The following is a 17,517-nucleotide window of genomic DNA, read 5'->3' as shown; positions in this document are numbered from 1 at the left end:
AAAATGTTACTCCCTCCGTCTCATAATGGAAGACGTTATTTTTCCCGCTTAGTGTAGTTTTTATAAGATTGGAGTAGTACTTTTTTTAGGTTAACATGTTACTGCTCTTGATCGAAGTAGTACTATATTTACAAATGAAACCCGTGTACTAGATGTGACCAGTTCATCTAACCCGAGCGGATCGGTCCCCTGTTACTTCATTTCATAGTCCCCACCGAGCCCCTCTCGGGCGTCGGCCGCGGTCACCACGAGCACCAGCTGGGCGTGCCCGCACTTTTATTGCAGGCCACCGGGGACTGGGGAAGTAGGAAAGGCACGGGCGAGCTGCCCCCATTGTCGGCCTAGAATTTACATCCGGGACAAGCCCGCGACACGCACTTAATTAGCACACGCAGCGGCAACCTCCAAGCGCTTAATTAGCACGCGCAGCGCAGCGTAGGGGGCGGGAGAGAAAGAGGAGGTGGATGGGCACCGACGCGTTCCTCCGGCAGCCGGAGCCATGGTTCGTCTCACTGGTCATCCTCGGCGCCCTCTACGTCGCCGTGGTCGCGTACCGCCTCTTCAACATCTCCGGCCTCGCGCTCTGCCTGCGCCGGCCCAAGGACCTCCGCCGCCGCTACGGGGCGTGGGCCGTCGTGACCGGCCCGACGTCCGGCATCGGCCGCTCGATGACCCTGGAGCTCGCGCAGCGCGGCCTCAACCTCGTGCTAGTCGGCCGCGACCCCGCCATGCTCCAGGACGTCTCCGAGACCGTCTCCCGAACGCACGGCGTGCTGGCCAAGACCGTGCAGTTCGACTTCTCCCTCGTCTCCACTCCTCGAGGTGAAGCACCACTGCAGCACGCACGCACAGTACTGAAACATAAAAATAATCTGGATGTGCTGACTGATCGTGTTTTCGGCACGGGACGAGGCGATGGGGCGGCTCCGGGAGGCGGTGGCAGGGCTGGACGTCGGAGTCCTGGTGAACAACGCCGGGGTGGCCAAGCCGGGCGTGGTGTACCTGCACGAGGTCGACGCGGAGGCGTGGGTGAGCATGATACGGGTGAACCTGTGGGCCATGACGGAGGTGACGGCGGCCGTGCTCCCCGGGATGGTGGACCGGGGGAGGGGCGCCGTCGTCAACATCGGCTCCGGCTCCACGTTTGCGCTACCCTCCTTACCGTTCTACTCCATCTACGCCTCCACCAAACGGTAATATGCAGTGTTACACTACCACATGTGTTGGGCGTGCATTCAAGTCTGCTCCCTTCGTCTTATAATATAAGAGTAAACGCTTTTATATTATGAGACGAAGGGAGTAATTCGTACCGTAGGAATGAGCACGAGGAGAGAGTGCCAAAGTGCCAAACAGTGAGTGACTGGTTTTCCTCGATACTTTTTTTTTGAGAGGGTTTATTTCTGCATATATTTGAACCAGGTACGTTGCTCAGTTGTCCAGGAGCCTTTACGTTGAGTACAGAGGCAAAGGTATCGATGTGCAGTGTCAGGTAAGTTTGCAATTTTATATATTAATCCATTTCTATTATTCCCTTCCGTTTGATAATATAACTAGAAGCGAAGGTGTGCTTTGCCACACCATTGTTGTTCTTTGTTATCATATATAAAGATTCTTTTCTTTGCTATATCTATTGCATTATTTATCTTTTAAGAAATTTGATAGGTCAACGACATAAAAATACATTGCAGAGTGTACCAATAACTTTGCTTTCTAAGAAAGAAAAATGTAGTATTACTATCATAAACCGTAATTTGTTATCTTTTCATGTGAAGCATAAGAGGTAGCAAAGTAACTTATAGAGCTTGAAGAGCATAGATAAACATAATAAAAATGAGAGGAAGGCGCCTCAATAACTTTAGAACGAAGAAACTTGCAACATCACATGTACAACAGGAGCATCATCAACGATGGGCATCACAAACACTCGACCACCCAAAAATGATTCGACATGTAGAAGCTACAGTGTACCATGCAGATAGAAACCAGTAGTCCCTCTGTAGAGAAAATAAACACCTCAAAGTCCCAACAAAGCACATTAGCATATGTGCTATCAAAGCCAAATATCGTTAATACTCTAGGGAGTTTTTAAAGGCAAAAAATGTAATGACAAACAAAAAAAGTACAACACGAATAGGTTTGCACGTTGTTTGTAGTGTCCATGGCCCCGATCAGTTATGACGCTGGCCTATACTCTTCCTCCCCGCTACTCCTCCTCAAAGGCAGCCAAACCCTCCTCCTCCTCTCTCTCAATATCCGATCATCCTTGTACAGAATCCTCTGGACATGGTCATCATACACCTCCTCCTCAATGGCTTATCTTCCTTTGCCTTCAACAGCTTCGACACATCCCTGGCATGAGCATTTGGTTGCCATGATCTCCTACTTGAGATCTATCATAGTGGAAGCTTTCTCTTGCGAGAGAAGGCATGAAACCACCTTACCGAGTGACAACAAAGGAAGGAACCAGCTGCGGTGGCAGGAACTAGGGACAACACAAGAGGGATGCAAGGACTTAGGGGTTGTTTGGTTTGAGACTAAGCTTGCCTAAGGTAGCCACACCCAAGATTAGGCAAATTTGACCAACTTAGGTGGGTGTTTGGTTCAAGACACATCTTAGGCAAACCACACTAGGGCCCCACATCACATACATCCAAAAAGTGTGGCAAGACCCCCTTAGACTTGCCAACTGGTGACTCTCATTTTGAAGAACTAACTTTAGGCAAGTTCAGCAACATTGTATAGCAAAGGCTGACATTGCTAGGCCTAGAACCAGACAACCCCTTGGATCATTGGAGTCGGTGGCGCATGCTTAAAGCACCTCCAATATATGCACCACATTTAATTCCCTCCCCCCAAAAGATTCCACATGGGTATTTCTCTCCACTGCAATAGGTGTGTCAAATCCCATTCCTATGTAGACTCACTCTCATATGTTTTATCAAGATCTCATAATTAAAAATATACATGCAAGGGCCATAATTTTAAAAACTATACTAATGGACACATTTCTAGTCGCTCAATCACTAATATCAAACAAAAACTTATTATCTAATATATATCTCATTAATTCTACTTTTGTAGGCAATTGAAAAAGACCAAGAATGAGATTATCTCATTCTTAGACATATAAATAAGATGAAAGTATATAGTAAAACAAAAATCCAAATCGATGCCCAGGCTCATCTGCTCCCGGTCAGAAAAGAATTCAAAACAAATACTAAAGAAATTCAAAAAAAATCAATTTTTTTGTGTGGTAGATAATTTGATGCGTGAGGTCCGCTCCAAATTTCAACTCTTTTGGATATCTGAAAGCTCTCGGCAAAAAAGACAAATCGGGTCAAAACAGTGCGTGAACAGTAAACTTTTTTACAGACCCTGATTTTGTATTTTTTGCAGAGAGCTGCTCAAATGTCCAAATGAGTTGGAATTTGCAATGAACCTCACGCATCAAATTATCTACCACCCAAAAAAAATTCAATTTTTTTTAAATTTTTCTAGTATTTGTTTTGATTTTTTTTGTTAGCGCGGGTGCAGCTAAGCCCGGGAGCAGAAACGGCGCACTCGTAGTAAAATTTATATTAGCAAGGAATATAACTTCTCATTTGTACACATAGACGTCTAGTTTGAGATGCTAATCAGTTTGTAGAAGTCATATATAGTTTGAATCTATTTTATGCACTACGGCTCAACCAATCGAGTGTACACATTTTCAAGAGAGAGAAGGCAAAGAGTACGCACAGACCACACATGGCCGAGAAATACTGATACACCTTGCCTCTGTCGATCTCCTTCTGCTCTCTCACGAGCGAGACATATTCTCTTAGTACCTGGATTGATTCTCATCAAACAAAATACTCGCATCAGATGGTATTGCTATTGTCCCACCTGACCCCCGCTGACGAATTCCTCTCTTGAGCCACCTTGACATCGCCCCTCGCCCACTATATATAGCACGATATGTGATTCCACCCCTATCTAGATCGAGGTGGCTGGGAGTGGCCCCATCAGTCTCTCCACTCCATGACCACACGATGTATGGGGCAAGGTGTAACACCCACGATGCGGCTATATCTCCCACGTGTTGAGGCACGACTTAGAGGCATAACCGCATTGTAGGTTTTGTCGCAAGAAGGGTCATTTTCATACAATCCCATGTAATGAACAAGAATGGGATAAAGAGTTGGCTTACAATCGCCACTTCACATAATACATAAATTAAACATACATCATCCAGAGTACACACATAGTCCGACTACGGACGAATACAAATGAAAAGAAGATAACCCCAAATGCTAGATCCCCGATCGTCCTAACTGGGCACCACTACTGATCATCAGGAAACGAAACATAGTAACGACCAAGTTCCTCATCGAACTCCCACTTGAGCTCGGTTGCGTCATCTGCACTGGCATCGTCGGCACCTACAACTGTTTTGGTAGAATCTGTGAGTCACGAGGACTCAGCAATCTCACACCCGTGAGATCAAGACTATTTAAGCTTATAGAAGGATGGGGTAATGAGGTGGAGCTGCAGCAAGCACTAAGCATATATGGTGGCTAACATACGCAAATGAGAGCGAGAAGAGAATCAACACACGGTCGAGAAGCTAGAAATGACCAAGAAGTGATCCTGAAACTACTTACGTTCAAGCATAACACAAGACCGTGTTCTCTTCCCGGACTCCGCCGAAAAGAGACCATCACGGCTACACACTCGGTTGGTGCATTTTAATTAAGTCAAGTGTCAAGTTCTCTACAACCGGACATTAACAAATTCCCATCTGCCACATAACCGCGGGCACGGCTTTCGAAAGTTCATACCCTGCAGGGGTGTCCCAACTTAGCCCATCATAAGCTCTCACCGTCAACGAAGGATATTCCTTCTCCCGGGAAGACCCGATCAGTCTCGGAATCCCGGTTACAAGACATTTCGACAAGTTAAAACAAGACCAGCAAAGCCGCCCGATGTGCCGACAAATCCCGATAGGAGCTGCACATATCTCATTCTCAGGGCACACCGGATTGTCCAAACTTCCGGTAGGCGAGCCCAGAGTTGCCCCTGGTGGCCACCGACGGCTGACGGTTTGGACCAACACTTAGAGGAGCACTGGCCCGGGGGGTAAATAAAGATGACCCTCGGGCTCGCGAAAACCCAAGGGAAAAGGCTTAGGTAGGCAAATGTAAAACCAAGGTTGGGCCTTGCTGGAGGAGTTTTATTCAAGGCGAACTGTCAAGGGGGTCCCATAAATCACCCAACCGTGCAAGGGACGCAAAATCAAGGAACATAACACCGGTATGACGGAAACTAGGCCGGCAAGAGTGGAACAAAACACCAGGCATAAGGTCGAGCCTTCCACCCTTTACCAAGTATATAGATGCATTAATTAAATAAGAGATAATTGTGATATCCCAAAAAATATCCATGTCCCAACATGGAATCAACTTCAACTTCACCTGCAACTAGCAACGCTATAAGAGGGGCTGAGCAAAAGTGGTAACTTAGCCAAACAACGGTTTGCTAGGAAGGATGGTTAGAGGCTTGACATGGCAATATGGGAGGCATGATATAGCAAGTGGTAGGTAGCACGGCATAGCAATAGAGCGAACAACTAGCAAGCAAAGATAGAAGTGATTTTGAGGGTATGGTCATCTTGCTGGAAAGTTCTCAGAGTTGCCGAAAGCTTGATCCTCGTCAGCGTTCTCAACAGGTTCCTCATTCACGTACTCGTCTCCCGGCTCTACCCAAAGCAAGAACACAAGCAATGGTACAACAATCAAAAACGATGCAATCTTAAACAACATGATGCAAAACATGGCATGATATGCGAGATGTACGATGCAATGCATATGCGTGCTCGGGAAGGAAAAAGGATGAACAAGGCATCAACTTGGCAAACCAAGTATGCCGCTGGAAAGATGAGATGATTTCGGTTGAAATCAATATAAAGATCACCGGATTCGGATGTACGGTTTGCAAATGGCAAGCAAAACAAGGTTGGCACAAATCTGCGACTAACAGCATGATGCCATCTAGAATGCAACAAGAAACTAAGCTACTGCACTCCAACATAACAACAAAGCATAAGGCAGTGATGTACTCAAGATGCTTGACAAAACATGAACACTGAGCTACGGCTAAATCACTCCAGAACAGGTTCAAACAAGCATGGCAAAAGTGCAAAAGATATCAGCTTCACAGATTTAGTGAAAATACATACCAGAAATAACATCAGGAAGCCATGTTTAGAGCACGAAAACAACATGCTATAGGAACATATCCTAGCAAATAAAGGCATGGCATGAATCTACTAAATGCATAGAACAAAAGTCATTTAATGATCATGAGCCAAAAAGGAACAGAAAATATGATGGCATCCATGTAAACATAGCAAGTTTCGTTACAGATTCAGAATTAGAGCGCATGGCATAAACAGCATCATGAAGGCAACTTTGCGAGCTCAAATCACTCATCACAAGGCCTTGCATGACAAGACAAGCATAGCATCAGTAAGATGACATGTTCATATATATAAACATAGCAAGAGCAAGTTCATAGCGTGCATGGATCACTATCAACAACCGTGGCAAAATTGAATAACACGTAAAGAATCTGCCAGGAACATTTTATAGCAAAAGTAGAGTAAGATTACGACATGCTAGAGCACTCTATAATTGCAAACAGAGGCATTAATGGATAGAGCATAACCATATCTACAAAACACTCTTAATGAACTACCTCCAAATATGCATGGATCTCATGGTAGCAACAGGTTTACATGGCATAGAAATATCAACAGAACAGTCCCGGAAATCAGCAACATCATGTAGCACACTTTGCAAGCTTGATGCACTCACTACAGGGCATCTAAAAATACAAGACTTGCACCACTATAAAGATAACATGGAGGTGAACAAAACACGTATAGACATCATGCTCATAGGATACACACCCAAAATGCAACAAAAATGACAAATCATCAAGTTCTGTTAACAGACAGCAGCTAACATCATATAGCACTTTTGCAACGATAATTTGGGCATCAAGATGGACTCAAACGAGCATGGCACAATGGAACAAAATGAGGATAATCTCACAATGGACATATTGATATATCGTATGCATGAAACGGAGCTACGTATGAGGATTTATGGCATGATGAACAGGGGCCGAAAATGTTACAGAGATTCGGGACTTAGAGAAAAAACGAGGGGGGGAAGTCAACCTTCTCAGATCTGGATCGGGACGGTTCCCGAGGCTCGCCGGAGGTGGCCTCGCCGGGGTTGGAGGTGGCCAGAGGGGGCCACCGGAGGCGCGGGTGCCGGCGGGAGGCTAGGCGGCGGCGCGGACGGCGATGGGAGCGGCGGCCGGCGGCGGGGCGGAGCAGCGCGGCGGCGGCGAAGGGCGGCGGCGGCGGAGTAGTGCGGCAGGGCGGCCGGCGGAGGCGCGGGCGAGGAGCGGCGGAGGAGGCGCGGGGGCGCGGGCCGGGAGGGCCGGCCTCGGGCCCGAGCAGGCCGGGAGCGCGGCGGCGAACCCGGAGGCGACACGTGGCGGCGGACGGCGGCGGCGATTCGTCCGGTGGCCCGGACGTGTCCGGCGGCGCGGAGGGACCTAGACTAGGGTTTGGACTGCGAGGATTTCGGGGGAGAGACACATATTTATAGGTAGAGGGAGCTAGGAGAGTCCAAATGGGGTGAAGTTTTCGCCCACATGATCATGATAGAACGACCGAGAGCATGGAGCTGGTTTAGATGGGTTATTGGGCTGTTTTGGAGGGGTGTTGGGCTGCAACACACAAGAGGCCTTTGCGGTTACCTGGTTAACCGTTGGAGTATCAAACGACCTTCAAATGGAACGAAACTTGAGAGGCGGTCTACCAGTGGTATACCAAGGCCGCTTGGCAAATCTCGATCTATTTCGAGAACGTTTAACACCCGCTCACGAAAAGAGACAAGAGGAGGGCGCCGGTGCACATGGGAGTGTCGGATTGCAAAACGGACAACGGGGAAAATGCTCGGATGCATGAGACGAACACGTATGCAAATGCGATGCACATGATGACATGATATGAAATGCATGACATGAACAAAATGCAAAATGAAGACAAAACCCAACCACGAAGGGAATCTCATAACACATAGCCGAAAATGGCAAGAGTTGGAGTTACAAATAAGGGAAGTTACATCCGGGGTGTTACACAAGGACAAGAAGCTAGGCCAGCGATGGGCTCCAGACATGCGGGAGAGAGGAAAGAGTAGCAGTCGTCGAGAGTTGTGGACGCCGCCTTGGAAAACACGCATGTCGCACCTCAGCATCCATGCGAGGGAAAACAGGATGCTGCCATCCTGTCCTCAAATCCTTACACCGCCCCATGCAATCGAGGTGATGGAGTCCATCGGGACCTGTTTCGCATGTTGCCCCTCGGCATTCCAGGTTTGCCGGTCCTAGTGGCTCGAAGAGGGCAGCTGCCGCATCCTGTAGCATGCATGTTGTTGGTGTTGCAGCGATGTGCTAAATCGAGAGGCTAGGGAAGAGTAGAGAGGACACCGTGCTAATTGGAGTTGTCAAGAGGGCACATAGGGGGCGGTGGATCTGAGAGAGAAAGAGTAGAGATTGGTGAGTCCACGTGTACGATGTGGACAGGGCAAGGCTATGGTCGTGTCACAGTTTGATTAGGGAACCGGGGGAGCGAGGAGAACATAGGATTTCTGGGGAGGTTAGTGTAACGTACCTCTAGCGACTGGATCGGATCGGGGTAGGAAGGAGGGGAAGAACAGCGGTAGGTAGAGAAGGAGGGGATAAGTATTGAGAAGGCGAGAGAGAACAACTCTCCTCGTCAGTCTGATTCAGATTACAATCGGTGCCTTTCTGGCTCACACCCACCGAGCCTATATGCTCCACTCCACCCACGCACGCCCGCACAGCCAGCTCACCCAATCAGTCACGGCCCTTCGGGGAATATTCGGTCTCACCCTTGCCTGGCTCGCTGTCGCCTGGGCCCGCCTCTTCAATGCCGCGCGCGCTGGTCCGGGGTCCAGTCCCAGGCGTGACATTCTCCCCCCCTGACGTCCGACTTGTCCCCAAGGCGGTGTAGTAGGAAAACGGAGAAGGATCTCGGGATCTTCCCACGTATAGAGAGAGGGGCAGATCATGCCACTGCACAAGCACCCGCTCCGTAGCCTTCCCCTGGACCTGCACAGTACGCTGATCAGTTACCTGAAGCGGCACATGGAGTGCATGGAGGACGTCATTGGATGGCGGAAGCTGCTTGTCCGCGCTCTCGGTGGCACCCAGCGCCCGCTTGAGCTGTGAGACGTGCACCACATTGTGGATTTTGCTGGACTCTGGCAATGTCAATCTGTACGCCACGGCGCCAATGCGAGCTTCAATCTTGTATGGTCCGTAGTAGCGGAATGCCAGTTTCTGGTACGGCCTCTGAGCCAAGGAAATTTGGATAAATGGTTGCAGTCGGAGATAGACCATCTCACCAACCAGGAACTCTTTGTCCGTGCGGTGCTTGTCTGCTTGCTTTTTCATACGGTCCTGCGCTCTCTTCAACTGTTGTTGTAATAGTTCTATCATCACTTCCCGCTCCTGCAGCCACGCTGCCAAATCTGGAACCGAGCTCTCATCGACTTGTGTAATCCCAAATTCTCGTGGCAGCGTCCCATAGAGCACTTCGTATGGTGTTCTTCCCAGGGCTGAGTGGTAGGTAGTGTTGTACCAATATTCTGCCAAGAACAGACATTTGATCCAGTTAGCGGGGCATGAATGGACGGCACATCGGAGATAGGTTTCCAGGCACTGGTTCACTCGTTCGGTCTGGCCATCTGTTTGGGGGTGGTAGGAAGAACTCTCCGGAGCTGCGTCTTGGAGAGAGTGAATAATTCTTGCCACAGAGTGCTTGTGAATATTCTGTCTCGGTCAGAGATGAGTGCCAATGGTAGTCCATGAAGGCGGAAGATGTTTTGCATGTAAATGGTAGCCACTGTCAGAGCTGTGAAGGGATGCTTCATTGGAACGAAGTGAGCGTACTTGGAGAACTTGTCAACCACCACCAGGATCACATCATATCCCCCCGACTTTGGCAGTCCTTCAATGAAATCTAGTTACACCACTGCCCACGGCTGCTTGGGAATTGGCAGGGGCTGGAGTAGCCCGGCTGGAGAGACGCGATCAGTTTTTGCTTGCTGGCAGATAGCGCAGCTCCGAACAAACTGCTGCACCATTCCCTTCATGCCCTTCCAAAAGAACAGGCGTTTAACTCTATTGTAGGTGGCGTGGAATCCAGAGTGCCCCCCCCCCCCCGTGGCACTGTCGTGAAGTGCCCGGATCAACGATGTCTGGATCTCCTCGTTGTTGCCATTCCAGATGCGTTTCTGGAAGCGTATAACCCCATCCTGAAGGGCGAACTCCTCGTCATCCTTGCCCGCAGCGAGAGCCAGATGTGTTAGCAGCTGTTGTGCTGCCGGATCCTGCTGGTAACTGCTAGTGATCGCCTCTAGCCAGGCCGGCTTGTAGAGCGAGATTGCCGCCAGTTCTGCGTTGGCATCCGGCACCCGCCTAGACAGAGCATCCGCTGCCTTGTTTGATATCCCAGGTTTGTACTAAATCCGGAATTGGAGGCCCACCAGCTTGGTGAATGCCCGCTGCTGGATGGGGGTGTTGAGGCGTTGGTCTGTCAGGTTTAGCAGACTGCGCTGGTCTGTTCTGATCAGGAATTTGGAGTGCTGCAACTAAGGTCTCCACTTGTCCACCGTGAGCAACAATGCTAGACACTCCTTCTCATAAGTCGAGAGTCCCAAATTCCGCGGCGACAATGCCTTGCTGAGATAAGCGATGGGGTGCCCCTCCTGCATGAGGACCGCACCGATGCCAATGGCACTTGCATCCGTTTCAACCACAAACTCCTTTTGGAAATCTGGCAGTGCGAGGACAGCGGCTTCCACTAGAGCCTTCTTCAGGGCACAAAAGGCAGAGTCAGCCGTTGGCGTCCAAACAAAGATCACATTCTTCTTAAGCATGTCCGTGAGGGGACGACTGAGCACTCTGAAATTGCGAACAAATTTGCGGTAGTAGCCAGCCAGGCCCAAGAATCCCCTCAATTGTTTGACTGAAGTTGGTTGCTCCCATGTCTGAACTGCCTGCACGTGTTCATCGAGAGTGGCCACCCCTTGCTCGCTGAGACAGTGTCCCAAGTACTTAACTTGCCTTTGTGCAAACTCGCATTTGGAGAGCTTAGCATGAAGGGCGTTGTCACGAAGGAGTGTCAACACTTGTCTGAGCAGCCGGATGTGCGCCCTGAGAGTTTTAGAGTGCACCAAAATGTCGTCCATAAAGACCAAGACCCTGTGTCTCAAAAGGGGAGAGAACACGGTGTTCATGCCGTTCTGAAAGGTCCCGGGGCCACCTGACACTCCATACGGCAGCACACGAAACTGGTAGTGGCCATTGTGCGTTCCGAAGGCCGTCTTTGCTTCATCTTCTTCCACGAGCCATATCTGGTGGTATCCCGCCCTTAAGTCCAGTTTGGAAAACCAGCTAGAGCCACACAATTCATCCAGCAACTCATCTATAACGGGCAGAGGGTACGAGTTATTGATTGTGATAGCATTGAGATGCCGGAAATCCACACAAAACCTCCAAGTCAGATCTTTCTTCTTTACCAATAGCACTGGGGACGCGAAAGGACTACAGCTTGGAACAATCAACCCAGCTGCCAGCATCTCTTTAACTTGTTGTTCAATCTCTGTCTTCTGCTCCGGGGTATATCTGTATGGCCTTATGTTCACTGGTTTCACGACTGGAATCAGAGGGATGGTGTGATCCCAGGACCGGTGCTTTGGAAGAGTTTTTGGTTCCAAGAACACCAAGGAAAACTGGTCCAAGAGCTCCACAATTTCCGGCGGCAAGTCTTGCTCCTTCCGCCCTTCTGTCATCGCGTAGAGCACTACCACATGAGCCACACCATTGCTCTGCTCCAACCTGTGCAGTTCCATCGCTGAGATTTGCTCGACCTTCGACAGGTTGTTCTGGACCCTGCGTAGCCGGATGTCATCTCCATTGTGCTGGAATTGGAGGACTTTATCAGCCCAATCCACCCACATTGGCCCGCATTGGACTAGCCAATCCATGCCCACTACCATGTCGTAGTAGCCCAATGAAAGAACTCGCAAGTCCGTCTGAAACTCCTGACCCTGTGTTCGCCACTTGCAGCTTGGCACCCACCTCGAACAGAGCAAAGTACCCCCATCAGCGATTTTCATAGATATTTGCTCGATAGGTCTGATCTGAGTGGCCATATGTGCAGCCACTGCCGTGCTCATGAAGCTGTGCGAACTCCCTGAGTCCACCAGGATGAGAACTTCAAGCCCTGCCACTTCTCCCAACAAGCGAATCGTGTGCGGCGTTGTTTGCCCAGTCGTTGCTACCTTGGATATGGACATGAGAATTTCTTTATCTGAATCCTCTGCCTGGTTGGGTAGCACTGCTTGCTCTGCTTGCAGCAGCTCGAGAAGTTCCTCGACAACGTGCAATTGGACCGTAGGAGCACATTGATGTCCTTGCCCCCATCTTTCGCCACACTTGAAGCACAAGCCGCGTGCACGCCTGTAATTTCGCAGTGCTGCGACGCGATCCTCGCCGCGAGCCGCCCGGTCAGGGGCGTTGGCTACGTCCAAGGCTCGGCGATCTTCCGCGGCCGCAGGTGGCACCTACAGCAAGGGGCGCGCCGGAGGAACCCCCATCGCGAGGAGGGGCCATGCCGCCTGCCTGGGTGGAGGCACTGGTTCTTGGCGTATGAAATTCCCACGCAGCATCGCCTCCAAGAGCTCTTCCTGCATAGAGGCCAAAGAGAAGGAAGTATCCAGATCCTTGGGCTGATGCAACATGACTCAAGCGCGAATGTCGTGCCGGAGTCCTTCGAGAACTTGCGTAGTAAAATACACAGAATCGAAACCCGAATTGTGAGCTAAGATTTGGTGCATTAACTCTTCAAATTTGTTCATGTACTCACTAACACTAACCTTCTGCCGCAACATGTTAAACTGGCGGATGTGGGCCTGATACTGCTCCCTCCCAAATTTGTCACACAACCCAGAACAGATATCCTCCCAAGTAAGGTTCGCGTTCTTCGCCTCCTGCAACTGCAGCCAACGAGCTGCGTTGCCCGAGAAGTGAAGAGTAGCCAGGCGAACCCACAACTCCGATTGCACCCCATAAACTTCAAAATACTTCTCACAACACGATCTCCAGAACTGTGGGTTATCCCCATCGAATGGAGGAAAATCCACCTTGGGTAGAGCCCAATTGACATGCCCCCCTGGCTGGTACCCCCTACTCTCCGTTCCCTGCCCTTGTTCTACCAGATCGAGACCAGACAGAGTGTGGGGAAAATTTCGAGAGTGAGACGCACCGTTGACCGGAGGCGGTTCTAGGGTGGTGACCACCCCATGAACATGTCCCCCGGAGTTGTGGATCTCGCCGTGGCCATCGGGCCCGTGGAGCCCCAGGCTGGTTCGCATCGAGGATGAAGCCCTGTGCCCCACCGCGTCGCCCTCCAGAGCTGGATCTGGATCCGGGGGCGCCGCCGCCAGCGCCGGGTGGATCGCGATGCGCCCGACTTGCGACCGCAGCTCGTCGACTTGATGTTGGATGTGTGTCACCGCTGGCCGCCACAGCTCCAGGGAGGTCTGGATCGCATCCAACCTCGCATCCGTCGCCGCCCGGCTGTCGTTGACGGACTTGATGAGCGCCGCCAACTGCTCCTCCAACTCCGCCGTCTTGCTCGCCTGCTTGGTGGTGTAGCGCGGTTTCGGGTACGCCGTCTCCAGATCGACTGACCTCTGATACCAAGTTGTAACGTACCTCTAGCGACTGGATCGGATCGGGGTAGGAAGGAGGGGAAGAACAGCGGTAGGTAGAGAAGGAGGGGATAAGTATTGAGAGGGCGAGAGAGAACAACTCTCCTCATCAGTCTGATTCAGATTACAATCGGTGCCTTTCTGGCTCACACCCACCGAGCCTATATGCTCCACTCCACTCACGCACGCCCGCACAGCCAGCTCACCCAATCAGTCACCGCCCATCGGGGAATATTCGGTCTCACCCTTGCCTGGCTCGCTGTCGCCTGGGCCCGCCTGTTCGGTGCCGCGCGCCCTGGTCCGGGGTCCAGTCCCAGGCGTGACAGTTAGGGTGTGTTTGGTTTGGGGGCCAAGTGGTATGGAATGTCATGGTTCCATTCCACCGACATGGACGGTTCCATTTTTTCTTTTAGTTGGCGGTCAAAAAGTGAAACAGGTAGGTTCCGTTCTTGCATTTAGTTGGGGAGATAATGTTGAGATTACCTTCCATATGCACATAATGTAAAACTATAAACTGAACAAATATATAGATCTTTACATTGAGACTACATACCATTTGTATTTTCAGCAAAAAAAATTATTTGTGTTTTCAACACAAAAAATTCTCTATAGAAGTTGGGCAGATCATCACATCACAAAAAGATCATCCATCCAACCACTGCACAACCAATAAATGTGTGCAACGTGAATAAACTGTACCCCTATTTATTCACAAGACATTGCACAAGCTTTTAATCTCTTGTGTTTGTTAACAAGACATGACTCGGCATCATTTCTCATCTCATCATAAATATGAGGGACCAAGACACACTTTCCTATTTTTTGTAAATAAGATAAATATATGATAGAGAAGCAGTACACAAGTAGTGGATACGAGAAGAGAAATAGAGAAGTTTGTAAGACAAGATCGGCGGGAGGATCAAAATGTAGTATTGTTAGAGCAACTCCAACGCGCCGACCCGAACGGACAAAACATACCCGTTTTTGTTCGTTTGGGTCGGCGTGTCCACCCCCTTCCGTGTTTGGGTCAGTAGTGTGCGCAACTCATGGACGCATTTTTGTCCTCACAGCTGGTTTGCGGCCATTTTTTTAGCTCTTTTGGCCCAAGTTCACATAAATCAAACAAAATACAAATATCTCATTGTTTCACACCCAAATAAATATCTCATAGTTTCCAAGCCAATTAAAATTTAAATTATCTGAAATACATTTGAAAGAAAAAATAGCCATTACGTTTACTGGTTGCCCATGTGAGCCCACATATACTCAACCAAATTATCTTGAAGTTGAGTGTGAGTTCCCCAATCATGTATTTGATGATGAAATTCGGTGAACTGTGCAAAGGTTGCCGCTCCTCCATGCTCAAGCACAACATTGTCACCTTGAAATTAAAATCCTCAGTCGTAGATTTCATCTGCACGCTCATTCTTTATGATCATGTTGTGCATGATCACACAAGCAGTCATCACCTCCACAACTTCTCGATGCTTCAAGTTCTAGCAGGATACCGAAAGATGCCCCATCGAGATTGAAGCACACCAAAGGCACGCTCCACATCCTTCCTAGCAATCTCTTGTGCTTGCGCAAATCTCTTCCTCTTCTTTCCTACAGGGTTAGGGATTGTCTTCACAAGAGTAGTCTACCGAGGATAGGTACCGTCAGCTAGGTAGTACGCTTTGTTGTAATGGTGGCCATTGATCTCAACATTGACCTCTAGGCAGTTGCCTTTTGCAAGCCTTGCAAACACCTGAGAGCGTTGAAACACGTTGATATCGTTGTGAGACCCGGCCATGCCGAAGATTGCCAAATCCAGAGATCTTGTGAAGCCACGACCTCAAGTATGACAGTGCAAGCCTTCACATGGCCCATATACTGCCGTTGCCAGGCAGAAGGGCATTTCTTCCACTCCCAGTGCATACAATATATGCTACCAAGCATCCCCGGAAAGCCCCAACTCACATTGATCGCCAACAACCGGGCTGTATCTGCAGTAGTTGGCTCTCAAGTACTCCGAGCCAAACACTACCACATCCTTGTAGAACTTGTACATGGAGTCTAGGTACGTGGACTCGCTCATTCGGACATACTCATCAATGAGATCACTAGGTACTCCATATGCAAGCATCCGAATAGTTGCAATGCATTTCTGATAAGAGGGGAATCCATTCTTTCCTAGGGCATCCTCCTTGCACTCGAAATAGTTATCGTATGCCACCACCCCCTCTCGGATACAGTTGAACACATTTCTAGCCATCCGGAAACGACACCAGAATAGGTGGTGTTGGAAGAGCGGTTTAGGAGACTGGAAGTAGTCCATCTAGAGTAGGCAATGGCCGCTCTATCTATTGCGATTCAACGCCGGAGTATGCCTCGGGGATCAAGCCCCTGAATATCGGCCGCTTCCTACTAATATGGCCATGGACGACCAAAGCAGCAACCACAATCTCCTCATCGTCGGATGAAGAATCATCCAAATCGCAAATGAAATTGTGAAAAAATACTCGTCGTCGGAGTCCATTTGTACCTTGCGGGCAAACTGGTGAACACCTTGCTGGCGTGGCGGGCCAGTGGAAGGACAAGGGCGGGCGCCGCGCGCGTCCGCGCCGATGCAAACACGGCCCAAATTTGGGCCTGAAACGGATCGCGTGCGAACAGTACGTGGACGTTGGTCTGTTTGCGTCGTCGTGTTGGGCTGGTTTTTGTGTCCGTTTCGACCCAAAAGGATACGCGCGGACAGTTTGGGTCCACGTCTTGGAGTTGCTCTTAGGATCAGGCCCTAAACAAATTTAGACCTTTTTCTTCAGATTGTAATGCGACTCTTAATCAATACAATCCCCTTTACTTCAAAAAAACGTGCGTAAGTGTAGAAATTAGTCCGAGGTCAATTGATAGTAAAAACCACACCAATACGTATTTTATTTGTGTGTGGTGCAGGCGCCACAATTTGTGGACACGAAGATGATGGCGAAGATGACGACGTGGGCAGGCTTCATGACGCAGTTGATCATACCGACGCCAGACTCGTATGCCCATGCCGCGACAGGCTGCATCGGGCATGGTCTCCCTGTCTGCATTCCCAACCTGGGCCACAGGCTGCAGATGTGCTTGTATCAATTATTGCCCGACAGCATCCGTGTTGGGCTTTGCGTCCACGAGTCCCTCCATCATCGGGCCCTAAATCTGATTAGTTCATCACCAAGGGTACCATCGCACGGAGTTAAGGGTGGCCTGCCCCCCTAACCAATAATCTATTACAGTATGATATTACAAGAGTTGTATCAATTTATACCAAGGTTTTATGTGTACGACCTGTATCCCTGAACCACAAGTTCGTTTAAATCGCAGTTCCTATGCACGGCTAATGCATATTGTATCTTGCGCGATGTGTACCTTAAAGAACTTTTGATATGACGGTACCAAGAGTTTATTTATATGATGTGTATCTCTGAAATGTAATTTAAATTGCTGACGATGCATGGCTAGTGTGCATGGTATCTCGAAGGACTTCACATGTGGCCGTACTAAGAATTTATGTATACTAGGTGATGCCCCGCGCGTTTCCGTGGGACATTAGTGAAATAGATAGCTTAAGAGAACTGATGGGCACTCTAGACTGGCAGCTATCAGTAAGATATGAAAAATGAAGCGAACAAATTGC

General features: G+C 49.4%; 1 pseudogene; it reads left to right on the top strand.

Annotated features, from left to right (window-relative positions):
* The first annotated feature begins 439 nt into the window (after positions 1-439).
* Positions 440-17,295, top strand: LOC123170443 (very-long-chain 3-oxoacyl-CoA reductase 1-like; annotated as a pseudogene).
* Positions 17,296-17,517: the final 222 nt, after the last annotated feature.

The sequence above is a fragment of the Triticum aestivum genome, chromosome 7D (genome assembly GCF_018294505.1).
Source record: "Triticum aestivum cultivar Chinese Spring chromosome 7D, IWGSC CS RefSeq v2.1, whole genome shotgun sequence".
Classification (NCBI taxonomy): domain Eukaryota; kingdom Viridiplantae; phylum Streptophyta; class Magnoliopsida; order Poales; family Poaceae; genus Triticum; species Triticum aestivum.
This window is presented reverse-complemented; position numbering and strand designations above follow the sequence as displayed.